General features: G+C 54.1%; 1 protein-coding gene across 3 annotated transcripts in view; it reads left to right on the forward strand.

Moving 5' to 3' along the window:
* Nucleotides 1-6,022: 6,022 nt before the first annotated feature.
* Nucleotides 6,023-15,732, forward strand: part of SYNPO (synaptopodin) — a 54,809-nt gene continuing 45,099 nt past the window's right edge. The window contains exon 1 of one of the 3 annotated variants that reach the window (XM_081231870.1): nucleotides 6,023-6,183. The gene's annotated coding sequence lies outside the window, so the exon portion shown is untranslated. Of the gene's footprint in view, nucleotides 6,184-6,747; nucleotides 6,837-15,732 lie in introns of those variants that run through there. The other 2 variants (XM_081231868.1, XM_081231869.1) reach the window with 2 other exon arrangements.

Genomic DNA, 15,732 nt, shown 5'->3' on the forward strand with positions numbered 1-15,732 from the left:
TCCCTAACTTGCTGTGTGGCTTCAGACAAGTGCCCTCTCCTTTCTGGGCCTCTGCTCTCTGCCTTATGCACTGTGAACGGCTTGGCCTATTCTTACAAGTAAAAATATCTGTGTCAGTTCTGATCGACTGGTGCTGTGCTGGCTTGGATTTCTGTGATAAGAAGGATTCTGAGGCAACGTCTGGATCCAGAGGGAAATCAGGCCATGTGTAGGCAGTGGCATAGTAGTCCAGGAGCTGCATAGGCCCAACTGTGGCCTTGAGGGGGCTGCCAGCTCTGGCAGTGCCTGGCTCTGGAATGACAAAGCAGGACAAAACGAGGTGCTTGGTGAACTCAGATATGGGGCAGTGGCCGTCCCTGCTGGAAGGAGGAAGGTAACTTGCATGATTATGCTCGCCTTGGCCCTGTCTTTCTCCAGCCTGCAGACTATCACACATGTGTCAGCCCACGCCCTGCCACCCAGAGGGCCGGAGGACAGAGCTGCTCTGTTGAATCCTATGAGCAGGCCAAGTCTCCCGGCTTGAGGGTGGTGTGGAAGGCAGCATGGGAGGCTGGTGGGGTGGGGTGCAGGGAGTGCAGATGGGGCTCCTCTGCCAGGGGGCAGGTCTTTAGGAAACAAAAACACGGGTCAGAGCTGGGGCTTGGTTTCCACACAAAGGGGCTTTCTCCCCTTCTCTGCCCTGCAGGGCCAGGAGGCTGGAAAAGGGGAGAGCCCAGACTCTGAGTATCTCAGAGGGCTCAGATTGAATTTCCAAGCTGGGTAAAATCTCGACAAATCGACAAGTCCTTCCTCCAGCCTGCAGAGAGGCTTTCCTGACAGATGGCATCTCTTACTTTGCAGATGGTCAAAGAAGGGGGTCCTGCCAAATCCCTGTCTCTCTCCTTTTGACCCCTGTTCTGCGGCCATCTCACCGTGTGACCTTTGTCAAGTTCCTTCCCATTTTTCTGGGCTTGAGTTTCCCCAACTGTTTGAGGAAGGACTTGGATAGACAGTCTCTGAAAGCCCTGCCAGGTCTCACATTTACAGACTGCGCATCATTTCAACAGTGATGATGATGAGGATGAGGAGGATGAACTCTTACAGTTTACAGAGCATTTCCCTATTTCCCACTTAGTTTATCTTGCAACAACCCGGTGGTTAGTAAGGTGGGCGTGGTGAGTGCTATTCCCCTAATTTTTTTTCAGATGACAGATGCTCAGAGAGGGCAAAAGGGTCGTTCAAGTTCACACAGCAAGGTGGTGGCTGAGCCAGGGCTCCCATGGCTGTGTCCAGACCTCCATCCATGTGAAACACTGGTTTGCACGCTCCCACAGTGTGGGAGACATGGGGCCTGGGTCGGAATGGGCACAATTGCTTCACTTGTCTGTTTTCCATGTGGATTTCTATGTAGGAAATATTTTGAGGAAAAAATATTTGTGTCTAAAAAAGAATTGAAAGACCATGCTCTTCCGGGCGTTCTCAGATGGGAGCTGGAAAGGACCCGCTTCTCAGCTGCATAAGCTCTGGGTTGGGTTTAGGTAAGAACTTCATGCGTCTAATGGAAATGAAGGCGATTTGCACAGTTTTTAGCATGTGATGGCATTTGGGTGGAAGTTGGAAATTTTCACAACACAGAGAACCACAAGGTATGAAAATGTCAGCATCACAAAGTGTTAATGCTGGAAGGATTTTTAGAAAACATCTGGCTCATGCATCCCTCCCTGACCTTTACTGAGGCCCAGAGAAGGAAAGGGGTTTGGCCCAGGTCACACAGCATCAGAGACAGAGACAGGACCAGAACTTGGGTATCCTGACTTCCCAGATATTTTCAGCATAGGCCACTTTCTGGGGAGGCAACAGAGTGGAGGGGCTGGGGAGGGGGAAGAAACAGAAGGGGCTGCAGGTCCGGGGACAGTCAGACAAGAGGTATGTAGGGCCCAGCCGCCTGCTGATAAGAGACCCACAATGCCATTCCAAAAGGATATTTTATCAAGATGTAATTTTTCTCACCGCAGACACTATTTTCTTTCTCGTGCAGACCAGGCTGGCCTTCGCGATAAGGCACCCAGACATGTTCACACTGAGGCAGCCAAAACATGAGGCAGGAGGAAAAAAATTCCCTTCTTAATCTCCCCCCAACCCTAGCCCACTCCCCCCTCATTTCCTCTCATTCTCTCCAAGTTCTCATGCCCCCCCCACCCCGCCCCGACTCCCTACCCTCCCCGCCCCACGGCTGGCTGGCCTCTTCCTGCCTTCCAGTAAGTCAGCCCAAAGGAGTCAGGAAGGTATGTGGCCTGAGGAGGTCAAAGGAGAGAAGCGCGGAGGGGCCTCCCCTGGGAAAAGAGGCCCAGGCCACAGGCTCTCCGCAACGTGCAGGGGTGGGTGGTGAGGGGAGGGCTTCCCCTGCAGCCTTCCCCCACCGTCCCAATCCTTGCAGATGGAACGCAGAGCTCTCTCTGGTTTGGGGGTTTGAGCTGGAGGTGATTAGAGCTTCCTCCACCCAAAGATTCCCTACTCCTTGACCCCCACTTCTGACCTCCTAATTCAAGGACTGATGGGAATTACTGGGGAAGGGGCTACCCTGCCTACTTCCATCTAAACCCCCCAGATTTAAGAGATCTGGCCAGGCAGGAAATCTGGGACCGCCAGTCATGGCTGGACCAGTTCCTTCTGCTCTCTAGGCAGTCCAGACCTCAGTTTCCCCATCTGCCCCTGCAGGGGGTTGGACTCAGATGCCCCGGCCCTGAAATTCTACTTCTGGCTTTTTCAGAAGACCATGTTCTATCCCAGGCCGCCTGGGCGCTTGGCAAGTTGGTTGCATGGCCCCTGTGTATCAGTACCCCGCCCCTGCTCTGCTCAGGAAGTCCACCCCGCCCTCCACATCTGGATGGAATTTACCCCCCAAAGCAACTCAATTACTGGTGATTTGATCAGGATGGCTCATGTGTCAGAGGGGGCCCTGGTGAATGTTGCTCTGCCAGAGATGAGGGTTCCTCATCCCTGTGATCCACCCCTCTCACAGCCCCGGGGGGCCTTCCTTTGGCCCCTGAAGACACAGGGCCTGGTGAGCAGTGTCCTGCTGAGCAGGAGACTCAGAATCAGCTGCCACGTCCTGCTCTGTCCCAGGCCCCTGATTCCTTCAAGACCCAGATTGACGCACAAAGGCTGAAGGGTGAAGGAAGGCGGTGTATCAATTTTACACCAGTCGGTACAGCCAAGTGTCCACTCAGTGGTGCCTGTGAGGGTGGCAACCCTTGTGAACCCTCTTTACAATCTGACCGCTAGCAGGGCAGCCTGGAAAGTAAGGGCTGCTGCTCACTTGCAGGGCTGCGATAGTGAGGATTTGGGAACCGAGTGTGGTGTCTTGGTGTACCCTCCTTGGGGGATCAAGATAATCCCTGCCATCTTCCTGTGGCTTCTGCTAAATTGGTGAGTGGGGGGCAGTGGGCTTTGAGGTTTCCTGTTTCTTCAAGTCTGCATTTAACACCCCTTATTCTGAGCCCATTGCTCAAGGACTGTTTTCCTGGACATGGAGCCTCCCTACCCCTCACCATCCACATACAGAGGAGGGTCACCGAGCCCTACCTGTGCTCCAGGCAGTAGTGCACTGTGCCCCTCAATATAGCGACCTCCTGGGAGCAGGGACCACCAGGTTGCCATGGGAGGGACGGACCGGCCAGGACTGAAAGCACAGTGGATCAAAACCCTCACGCTTAGCAGCAGCAGGATCACATGTGAGTGCCCACTGCCTTCCAGGCGACACAGCGTTGTCACAGCTCCGCGTGGGCTGGGCTGGCCTTGCCAGGCTGGAGAAGCAGCACGCATACGTGTACAGACACACCACCTCCTTCCATCAGAGAATCTCACCAGGATCAGTCCAGTGTTCAATCCAGCCCGCTCCCTCACGCTGGTTAAGAGCAAAGCACAGCTGTGGGGAGGACGAAGGCTCTGAGGCCGAATCTCACTCCCCCAGAGGCTCCCACTGTCAGTGAGATGGAAAACACTGACCTAAAAGCCGGTGAGGAGGCCAGGCTGGCGCTGGGCGGGCCATGGGTGAGTGCGGCTCTGCCCCGTGCAGGTGGAGGGCTTCAGGCCAACAGGTTAGCCACCCTACCTGCCTCTTGCCATTGTCAGGTTGTCAGGAGCAAGCAGACAATGCATTTGAAATGCTAGCAAGTGCCTGGCACAGAGTAAGTGCTCCGCGAATGGCTGTTTGATTATTATCTTGTGAAATAATTAGCATCAAGACAACAACCTCTCACTTGCCTGGAAACCTTCCTACCTTACAGAACCCAGCCAAGAACTCATCGGGAGACCCCTTTCTAAAAAGCCCTCTGGGCTTCCCTGGTGGCGCAGTGGTTGACAGTCTGCCTGCCGATGCAGGGGACACAGGTTCGTGCCCCGGAAGGATCCCACGTGCCGCGGAGCGGCTGGGCCCGTGAGCCATGGCTGCTGAGCCTGCGCGTCTGGAGCCTGTGCTCCGCAACGGGAGAGGCCGTGACAGTGAGAGGCCCGCGTACCGCAAAAATAAATAAATAAATAAATAAAAAGCCCTCTGAGCTGTCACCAATAAAGTGTGGCAAGTTTGTGCCCTGAAGCTCGTGGACCTTCCTCATCAGTAAACTGATGATAGAAGCGGGAGAGGTGGGTGGGTGGTGGTGGTGCTAGTTCAGGTCACTAGGAGGCAGAAAGGCTTTCTGGAGGCCCAAGGATGCCAGGCCGACGTGGGTAGAGGGTCTGGGCTGGGAAGGAGGGGGAGGTTCAGGTGGGGACCAGGTTCCCGGGGGTCTTGATTGCCCCTCTAACTCATTGGCTGCTGTAGGGCAAACTGGGCTGCTGTGGGGTCACTATGGGGGAGGGACGAGAGGAAGGGGCTTCTTCCAGAAGCTGATTCTAGAGGCTGATGCGAGTCCCGGCGAGGGCCACTGACTGGCAAGGAGGCCAGTCACGGCGTGTTGGAACCTAGACAGGATTATATGCCAGGATCCATCTACAGCATAAAATTCCAGACAGGAAAATCACCACATACCTGGCAAAGCGCCCCCCTCTCGCATCCTTTATATCACATGATCTTCATAATTCAGCACAACATCTATCTCTGCTTCACAGAGAAGAACCTTAGCAATGGGACCTCACACAGCTGCTAAGGGCAGAACAAGGCCAAGAACCCAGGGCTCCAGCTCCTGCATCAGTGCTCCTTTTTAGGAAGGGTTTTGGGGGTGCTCTGCCTGCCTGCTCTATTGCATATAGAGACATTCAGTAATAACACAGTGCTGGGAAGTCTTGTGACCAGGGTAGAGGGTGGGGCAAGGGACGACTGAGCCCCCAGAGGGTTACAAGCACTGACTCTGGACTCAGGAAATCCTGGTTGGAGGCCCAGCCCCAGTACCTACCACCAGCGTGGCCTGGGGAAGCATCAGAACCTCTCTGAGCCTCACTTTCTCCCAAAGAGGGAGGCTGGGAGGGTGTGGGCTGGTCTCCTGTGCCTGGCATGGGGCTTGGTGCAGGGTAGAAACTCAGTCAATACCATCCTAATAAACTCTTCACATTTATTATGGCCACTTACTCTGTGTCAAGCACCGTGCTAATTGCTCAACTAAACGAATGGTTAGGTAGTTGGCGAGGAGAGCCTGGACTTGAACAAGAGTGAGGGGTGAATAAACATCAGTGGGGGAAACTGCAGACCAGGAGGAAGGGGCCCTCCTCCTGGAGGGAGCTGGGGAATAGCTCACCAGCAAAGCATGCCAGCAAGCCCAGAGTCTGAAGATGCCAGTTCACTTTCCCACTCTGCCATCATCTTGCGCTGTGACTTTGGCCAAGGTCTGGCCCTCTCTGGGCCTCTGTTCTTCCTCACAGAGGACAGATGGAAGGCACAAGGGAACTGGGAGCCGAGCTGTCAGGGAGGGAGGCTCCCTCACCTGGGGCCTCCAGGCCTGTTGGGATCTGCGAGCCTGAAGGGGATTTCCTGGGGCCAGCCCAGTTTCCAGCCCTGCTGACGTCTCCCCTGGATGGGTGCCCAGAGCAGCACTCTAGTGGAAAAGGCAGGCGGGCACTCTCCCAGCCCACACCTCAGCCCTCCCTCTGGGGCTCTGGGGTCTCCCCCACCCCCTACACAAGGTGGGGAAGTGTGGGATCCCTCCTGGTGAAAGAAGAAGGCACTGCCCCTTGCCTCAAGCTCCTGATTTGCTGTGTGACTTCAGGCAAGTCCCTGCCCCTGTCTGGCCCCTGTCTCTGAAATGAGGAGGGCAAAGATTTCCAAGCTCTGTTGGAACTCTGACACTCTGGGATCCTGCTGGGGGTTGAGGGGCCTGAGAAAGAGAATTGGGATAGGAGCTGGATTCCAGGGCCTTGCTCTTCCTGCTGTAGAGTGGAAGGTGGAGGGGGTGGAGGAGGGCAGTGGGAGAAAAGGAGCCCCACGGCCTCCAGGTGGCTGTAAGAGGGGGCAAGGAGAGCCTGAGGTTTTGGAAACATTTATTTTTAAGTGTCCGGTGTCACCGGGGGCTTTTTCTTTGGGTTTTGAAATGCTCCAGAAGTCAGCACTCTGCATGTGCGTGTTTGCGGAGCAGAATATGGGCTGTATTTATTCATCCTTTAGCCCGAGCCCTTAAAAATATAGACGGCTAATGTCTTCAGTATGTATGAAATATCCCATATGCTCGGAAACAAAAGGGGCTCTGTTATTAAAGTTTCATTTCCACACGCCCCCTCCCCTCCCTCCCGCCCGCCCCTGACACCCTGCCCTCCTCCCATCCCGCTCAGCCTGCTCAAGACAGAGCAGGAGCCAGGAGGCAGGCGGGCAGGGCTGGAGCCCGGGCACAGCCGGTCCCTGCGAGATTGGGCGCGGATTCCGGCTCCAGGTGAGGGGGAGTCCATGGAGGACGGGAGCAGGGTCTTCCAGGGGAGAGGGGCCTCCAGGGTCGCTGGGATGGCCAGTGGAGGAGTGGGGACCAAGGTGGCCCTTCTTGCGGGCGCCTGTGGGGCAGGGCCCCTGGCAGGGCCCGGCTGTCTGGGACGGAAATGCCCGCTCTGCTGCTAACTGAAACCACATGTGTCTCCCAGGCAGCGGGACAGAGACGCCGCCAGGCCTGGCGCTTGGGACTGGGGGGAGGAGAGATGCAGGCTGGCCCCCACTGTGTGCCCCGGGGCGGCTGGGGCGGGTAGGAAGGGTCGGGGTCATTTGCATGTGTACCAGAGCGTGCGTGACTCTGAGTTCTGTGTGTGTGCATGTTGCATGGGTGGGTGGTCTGTGTGTCGGGGGTGTGTGTGTGTGTAAGCATGTCTGCAGGTTGGTGGGGTGTCCCTGCTCGCAGGACCAAATGAGTCTCCCCCTTGGCCTCCTGTGGCCTGAGTCCTGGGCGGACTCCTACCTAACACCCAAAGCCTGGGAGCCCACTGGCTGCCTCCTGGGAGGGTCCTCTGGGGTGAGGGGACACCCAGATGAGCTGATGGCAGTCCTTCTACGCTGAGACTACCCTGTAGCCACCGCCCTCCTTCCTTTTGCCTCCAGCCCAGTTCAGTCTCCTCACACCTGCACAACCTCTACCCATTTCCCAGAGAGAAAGGCTGAGGCATAGAGCAAGGGGCTGACAACAATCTCTTCTCCCACATCTGCCGTCATCTTTTTCAGAGTGCTTGTCTCCAGGAGCTTGGCATCTTCACTGTAGCCCTTGGAGGTGAGGAAACCAAGCCCAAGACAGGGGACAGCTTGCCCACGGCATGAGGGAGACAGTATGGGGGCTGTCCGAACCCGCAGGGGTCAGGGGATGACTGGGACAAGGGCTCCTTGGAAGAAGGCTGCACTCAGATTCTATGGCAAATAGGGGCACCCCACTCTGGGGGAGCTCTGTGACCTGAGTCCTGGGTCTTCTCTCCCTCAAGAGCAAGCCTTGCCGGGAGCTGGGCTCTGGGTCCTGGGGGTGGCCCTGGCACTGCCTTGCTCTGGATGTTGGATGGGTCTCCTCCTGACTCTGGGTCTCAGTTTCCCCATCCCCACAAAGGCAAGTGTGGACCAAGATAGTATTTCCCAAAGCGTGGTGTGCACAGCACCAGCGGCTGAGGAGATGGTGCCACGGGGACTGCCAGTTTTCATTTTAACAAGGGTTGTGTGTTATTTTCACCCCCTCCATTAGGGGAAAATACATAAAAGCACCTCAAACCAGGGAGTGGATTTAAATAAAAATATAAACAACCCAAATGAATGAAGACTGAGGTCTGCTAGGAGATCCCTGGGGTCCTCTCCATTTTAGCAACAGGCCCTCTTTACATTTCTACCATTTTAAATGCTCATGAGAGTGTTGGTTCTGGCTATCTAGGACCTAAAGATGTGATCTGCTGTGTCGATCATTTTTTGGCCTCCACAGATTAGCAGCCCTGTTATTCTGTGTCACCTTGGAGTGTGTGTGGGGTGTGTGTGTGTGTGTGTGTGTTGTGTGGGAAGGGACTGGGAATGGAATGGGCAGAGCTGGGAAAAAGATCAGCCCATCCGAGGTTGAGACTAGGTGCCCAAGGTCAGAGGCAGGGAGCTGGGGAAAGAGGTTGTTCCCTGACTGACGTTTTCAAGTGCTTTGTCCTGCCTCAGCCTTGCACTGAATCGCCGGGATGGGTGGGTAGGCGAGGGGCCGCCCTAACTTCAGCCTTTCCTGTCATTCAGCCCTGGCTCCCTGGCCACTTGGCTGCATTGTATGTGCCAACCCAGGACTGGCCCAGGAAAGGTGCCCCGGGAGGATGCAGGGCATGTGGGAGGCCCCTTGGCAGAGGCCTCCTCACTCCTCCAGGCTGGGCTGCTTGGAGCTGGCACCACTGAGCATGTGCTCTTCATGCCCCTCACCCCCACCCCACTGGGTGGCTCATTGTTGCTGTTACTGTTACTCAGGACAATGTTTGCTTTTTCATGGATCTTCATTGGTAATTTGTCTCATCACCAGCCCTCTAGGCCAGCACGGCATTTCCCTGCTGCAGGAAGTGCACCTTCCCAGACTGTCTGACTTGTCTCATCCTGCACTGGGAAGAGGGCATCCAGAGGGCTCAAGGATGTGGATGGCATCCTTGGTGGGGATGAATGCATGGCCCCTTCTTGGGGAGGCAGCAAGTGCCCATGAAGGAGCCCAGGACAAGCTCCCTGACCTTTTGGGGTCTCAGTGTCCCTACCGCCCCCAGGAGACATTGTCCTCAGTGAGGCTAAAGTAATTTTCTAGTTCTGTCCTAAAATGAAGCAACATCCATCTACCTCTAGAGGGTTCTTTTTCCTCTAGAAGAGTGCTTTTCTGGGGAAGGAGGTGGGGACAAACCTTGTGAGTCTGGGGAGGGACTCCCTGAGCAGGGATGGGCCACACGGAGTCATCCATACTCCTTGAGCCCAGGTTCCCTTGTGGGCTGGACTAGCTGCCTCAAACTCTGGGGAAGCAGCTGGCTGGGGTCAGGGGCAAAGTCCCTGCTTGCAGAACTTATCACATTCGAACTGGCTTTCAGTGGCCCTGGGAACTATCAGCAGCTACACCCAAGGCCAAGGGCCAATGGAGACGTGGGCAGCCTTATGGGCATCGTTACAGAGAGATCAACTTGGCCAGGGAGTGGGAGGTGGCACTGATTAGTGGGGAGGGCACGGACTTAAAGAGCAACCTCTTCCTAAGGAAACATTCTCATCTGGAAAATGAAACTCTTCATATGACCACTGTCTGCTTAAACATGTCCCCCATGGTGGGCTCTGCCATGGGTTCCAACGGAGGCAGAGGATTCTAGTTAAACTTGGCTCATCTACCCAAAGTGATGCCCAGGGGCTCTACTTCCTTAGATTTCACCTTGATTTCTTTTTCCCGGGTTTGCTACGTGCAGAGTGTGGAGTGGTGACAAAGCAGTTCACCTACAGGGTCACACTCAGATCTACTGACAGTATTTTCAGGCAAAGGAAAGCTGAAGTTTGCTCTTGGGTTAGGAAAAAAGAAAAAGGAAAGAGATCAGGTGGACCTGCACTCTGCTCCTGCTGCAGCTATGGGACCTTGCCAGGTCCCTGCATCTCTCTTAGCTTGACTTTCCTGATCTGTAAAATGGGTTGTCATGAAGAGTCAGGAGCTGATGGTACAGAAGACCTGGCAGACACTGTATCTGTAAATAGCAGCTCAAAGGTATCAGGCCTGAGGATAACTCTGCTGACTTAGGGAGGGTGTGTCCTCACCACTTCACAGAGGGGAGGGGCCCCGGAGCCCCGTGCAGTGAGATGAGGGTAAAGCACCAACTCTTTCCCAGGCCTTGGTTCTGCTGGCTCTGTGCCTTCTGGCAGGTTCCTTCACCCTCTGAGTCTCAGTTTCCTCAGCTATAAAACTGGGCCAGGGGTAGCACCTAGGGACCTCATCGGGCGGCTCTGGGGATTAAACGAGCCAACCTAAAACTCCTGGCATGTAGTAGGCTCTCAGGGAACACTACTCTAGCTGAGCGGGAACCTGGAGGCCCGAAGCCAGGTCCTGGGCTGACCTCAGGGGCCAGGCCCCTCAAAATGCTTGCTTCAAATCATCCCACTTGTCCCCAGTTGGGGCCACAGCGTTTGGAGCAGGAAGGTCAGGCAGCCAGAGGCTCTGCAGCCCTGGGAAGGCATCTCCCCTCTGGACCGGTTTCAGGTCCTGCCACAAACGCTACCAAAAACATCTCCGAGAGGGCTGCTCTGTCCCGGTCCCTGTCCCCAGGCAGAGGGCGGGCAGTAACAGTACACCTCACTGTCATGGCCAGCAGGAGTGTGGGTTGGCTTCCTACCTGAAGGATCTTGAGAGAAAGGAGGAAACCGGGAAAACTAAGGCTCTAAAAGGGAAGGGGCCTGAGTGGGGTCCATGTGGAGGTGAGGCAGGGACTGGAGGGGTGGAGGCGAGAGGGTGGGAAACCTTGTGGGGAGAGGGAGGTGGGGAGGGCCCTGTACCGACCCAGCCAGGGCTTCCTTCCAACGCTGTTCCCTGGAAGCAGGAACCGGTTGAAGGGGAACCGGAAAAGAGAGAAAGAAAGCAAACAGAATCAGAGAAAAGCCTAGAGCTCCAAGCGCTGGGGTTGTTTGGTCTGGCTGACCACCTCCTGGGCCACTCGCAGCTGCTCTGCAGACAGATTCCAGCAACCCTCGTCACACGCGCTCACACACACACACACACACACACACACACACACAGAGTCCCACACAGAGAGACACACACACACGTATGCACAGACACACGGCGTAGGAGCTCCGAGCAGGAGGGCAGGTGCTGGGACGGAGGGCTTCCGCAGCCCCTTCCAGCTTGGGCGCCTCGCTTCCCACACAGCCACGGCACACAGTAGCCCAGCCCCTTGCTGCAATTATAGTAACACCTACCAGGCACTTACTGTGGAGCTCTAAGCCCTTTACTTGGATGAACTTGTTTAAGCCTCACAGCAACCCCACGAGGTGGACACTGTAATCAGCCCCAGTCTGCAGATGGGAAAGCGGGCTTGGAGCAGCAGGGCCCAGAGCACGGTGCCCCTCCCTGTCTTTGAGGGCACTAGGCCCTGGCTCTGTGCCAGGCCCCGGGATCAGCACTTCTCCCCCCCCACTCTCCACACCATGTGACCAGCAACATGATGCTGCCCTTTTCTCAGGCCCCGGGAAGAGAAGTCACAGAGAGTGGAGGGCACAGGGCTGGACGTCTTTGCGTGTGCGGAAAGGAGAGACAGGGGGTCGGGTCGGACAAACTCTCACGTCACAAGTAGGCTCAGTGTCCTCCGGCCTCCTCTTCCAGGGTCTCTGCCATAGCTCCCTTCCGTCACCTGCCCCGACCCCTGAGACTCACCTCTATCCCCTAGACCTCACCATCCAGCATCTCTCACCCTCACACTAGTTTATCCAGCCAGCCATTACCTCAACAAGCGTGTCCTGAGCTTGCTTAATAATAGCATTGGATGCCTGTTGACAAAACGTATTTCCCTTCCATTATTTTATTTCATTTTGTATGTGTGTGGTGGTGGTTATTATTTTCTTTTACCTTGGCTCCACCATTCACTGAGAATCCTTTCCAGTCGAGGGCCAAACTAACTAAAATACATATCAGAGTCCTCCACTGGGCTCAAAATGCCAGCTGTACATGTACAGGGTGTGGGAGATGTGGCATAAAAGCAGCAGTGGTATAGTGATGTCTTGGTGAAGCATAAAGACAATATAATTCAGCAGAGATATAGCAGTTGAAAGGGGGGAAAAGCTAATCTGATGTTAGGCTGCATTAATAAAGATAGAGTACCCAGAATGAGGGAGGTCATGGTCTTGCCCTGGTCTATGCTGGTTTTGATTTTCCTGGATTACTGTGGCCAGTTTAGTTCTGAGAATCTGACAGACTGGGTTGAGAGTAGAGGAGTGTGAACAGGACAGAAGGGGTCGGAAAATTCTTCCCTATATGGAATAGTTGAAGGGACTGAGGTTTAGCTTGAGGAAGGGAATAGAAAATACTCAGAGGATGGGATTAAAATCAGTGGGGTAGAGTGGGGGGAGATTTCACCTCTCTAGAAAGGGATGCGAAAGATGGGATGAATGAGCTGCCTCTGGGGAAAGTGAGGCCACTGACACCAGAGATGCACAAGGCTGCATCCCCTGTGAAAGGGGATTTGAGATTGAGATGGGGGCTTTAGTTCCCTTCCAGTCCCAACACCGAGCCGCTCTGAGTTGGTGTCTCCTGACTCCAGCTCTTCCCACAGGTTGTGCTGAAGGCGAGGGGTCCCCAGGGAGGCCTGAGCACATCCCACCCCTGGACTCTCCATGCTGCACGGCCTCAACTCCCACCCCCGCCCCACGGCCCACTAGGACCAGGACACAAAGTCTTGGACAGGGTAATCCACATGGTTGGAGGAACCCTTGGGAAGCACCTTGTCCACCCCCTCCCTGTATGGTGGGGTGAATGGAGGCAAGTGAGGAGAAAGGGTTTGCCCGAAGTCAGTGGCTTGCACGAGGTGATCATAACTCCACCTTGAACCCAGACCTCCACCCCTGGGCTCCTGCCTCCGAGCCTGCCAGGTCATTAGTGGATCGACAATGTGGTTCCCCCAGTCAGGGAAGGCTCCTAGGCAGAATCAGTCCCACTCTTTTCCACACCCCACAGTGTCTCTCATTTGAGATCTGCTTGGCATGCATTTATTGAGAACCTACTAGGTGCCAGGCATTATGCCAGCACGTGATAGTGGTTGCACTAGAGAAGGGGGTGAGCTTCGTCCCTCTGTCACCTTCAGAGCACTTCTCACTTTTGAAATGACTTGGTTTATTTATTCATCTAATGGCTCACTCCCTGCCTTCCCTGTGCCAGCCTGCCCTGCTCTCAACCCATCCAAGCCCCCACTGTACTCCCAGCTCCCAGAGCAGTCCGGGTTCATAGGATATGTTTATAAACTGCTTGCTGAATGAGTGAATGGGTAGCAAAACTGATGCGAGGCCAGCCCTTGTGGAGCCAGGGTAACAACCGACACTTCCTGAGCCCGTCCATATGCCTGGCACTGTGACAAGTGTTTCTCCCACATCGTCTCATTTAATTTTCACAACAGTGCCTAGAAGGTAGTGCTATCACTGGCCCCATTTTACAGATGAGGAAACTGAGGCTCAGAGAGGTTGAATAGCATCTCACGGCTCTTGCCACCTCACACCTTGTATTATAACTATCCAAGCACCTGTCTCATGCCCCTCTGACCACACTAGACTCCTGGAAGGCAGGAACCACTTCTACTTTCCCTCTGTTCTCCCCTGTGTCCTGCACAGTGCTGACCTTCCTTGGCACCTATAAACGTTTATTACATTCAGTTGGGTTGAATAAAGATTTGGGAAAGGAAAAGAGGACATGGTGAGGAAGAGAGGATGAGTAGAGAACACCAAGCAAGGGGCATACAGCAGCGTAACGCAGCGTCAGTGCTGGGAGCCAGCTTCAAAGACCGTTTCACCCAGTGCCTCCCCCACCCTCATTCAACTTTGGGACTCCCTCCAGAGCAGCCCGCCAAGGAGTTTCCCAGGCTCTGCTTGTTCACCACCAGTGATAGGGAGCTCAGCACCTACTGAGGCATGAGATGATCCAAGGATATCACTTAGCCCAGGGCCAGGTGGTTCCCTGACAGCTTGTCTTTCCTGAGTACTTTCTCTGTGCCAGGCACATTAGAACCACAAGAGGTAGGTACTATTATTATCCTAGTTGGACAGATGAGAAAACCGAGGCATGGAGAGTTGTATAACTTGCCCAAGGTCTCACAGCTGGTAAGTGGGAGAATACAGAATACAATTCGAAGCCCAGGAGTGGGGTCCTAGAGAGCCTGCCCTCCTAACCTCTATGCCAGCGCTGTCCACTGAAATAAATGCAAACACATGTGTAATGTTACATTTTCTAAAAGCCACGCTAAAAAAGTAAAAAGAAACAGATTCAAAAAAAGGAACCTGAGAAATTTATCTTAATTATATGTTCACTTAAATCCAAATAGTATCATTTTAACATGTAATAAATCTAAAAAAAGTCATTAATGTGACACTTTACGTTCTTCTTTGGGTTCTAAGCCTTGGAAATCTGGTATGCATTGTAGCACATCTCAGTTTGAACTCAGCACCTTTCAAAAGCTTAGTAGCACATGTGGCTAGTGGCCACTATACTGGACCACACAGTTGTATACTAACTGCCTTTCAAGGTGCTTGCTATGCTATATCCTAGTGCATAGGAAGAATCCAATAAATGTCAGGCACCATCATGATTATTTTTATCACTGGCTGCTGTTGGTGGTGGTCCAGGGAGAAGCTGGGCTGAGGCCCCAAGCCCTTGGCATAAGCACTGATGTTTCTGTTCTTAATCTGAGTCCTCCAAGCCAGCGGCTTGATGTCTCCCAGGCTAAGCCAAGCTTTGTGCACCTTGGCCTGTGGGTTGAGAAGAGCCAGCCTAATTCTCTCTAGGCGGTGAGGGAGAGACCAGGCTGAGGTCTCCATCTCCCCAGCTGGCCAGCTGAGTACCACATGAAGTGAGGCCTCCTTGGGGTTTATAAGCCTGTGGCCCATCTGCTGTGGAGTGTGGGGTGGCCAGGTACACATCTGGAAGGAAAAGGGCAAAGGCCCCTCCTTCTGTGGTCTCTGGAAGCAGCACCTCCTGCATGCCTTAGGCAGATGAGGTCTTTACACAGAACAAACAAACACGCAAATCCCCGCACACTTTTATAATACTTCTTTTTTTCATGAAACCCCACGAGCTAAATGGAACAGAGATAAGGGGTTGGCATTGCCCCCTATCCCTCTGTGGCTCCTGGACAGTTGCTGAGCGCTTGCAAAGTGGTTCCCAAACCTGTCTGCACATTGGAATCACCTGGGAAATTTTGAAATATATCAATGCCTCAGAGGTTGTGATTGAATTGGCTTAGGGTGTGGCCAGGGCTTTGGAATGTGTAAAAGATCTTGGGAGATCTATCAGGCAGACAGTTTGGGAACTGCTGTGCTAACCCTTTGGGGCACAAGCTCATCTAGTCCTCACAGCAGCTAGGATGCTGGTGTGGTTATAGTTCCCACTTTACAGATGGAAAGATGGAGGCTCACAGAGGTAAAATAACTGGCCCAAGTTCAGATAGCCAGGAAACAGGCACGGTAGGGATTTACTAGCCGTGGTCTTAGCCAGTGGTGTGCTGTTAAATGTTTAACAACTGGCTCTCTGGAGCCAAAAAAAGCCCTGATTTGTAGCATCTGCCCATATCCATGGTGGAATGACTCCCACCATAGCTGATTTCAAGCTACCAAAGTGATGTCACTGAGCACTGAGTTGGGAAGTGGTT

The sequence above is a fragment of the Mesoplodon bidens genome (assembly GCF_964165515.1).
Source record: "Mesoplodon bidens genome assembly, chromosome: 4".
NCBI lineage: Eukaryota > Metazoa > Chordata > Mammalia > Artiodactyla > Ziphiidae > Mesoplodon > Mesoplodon bidens.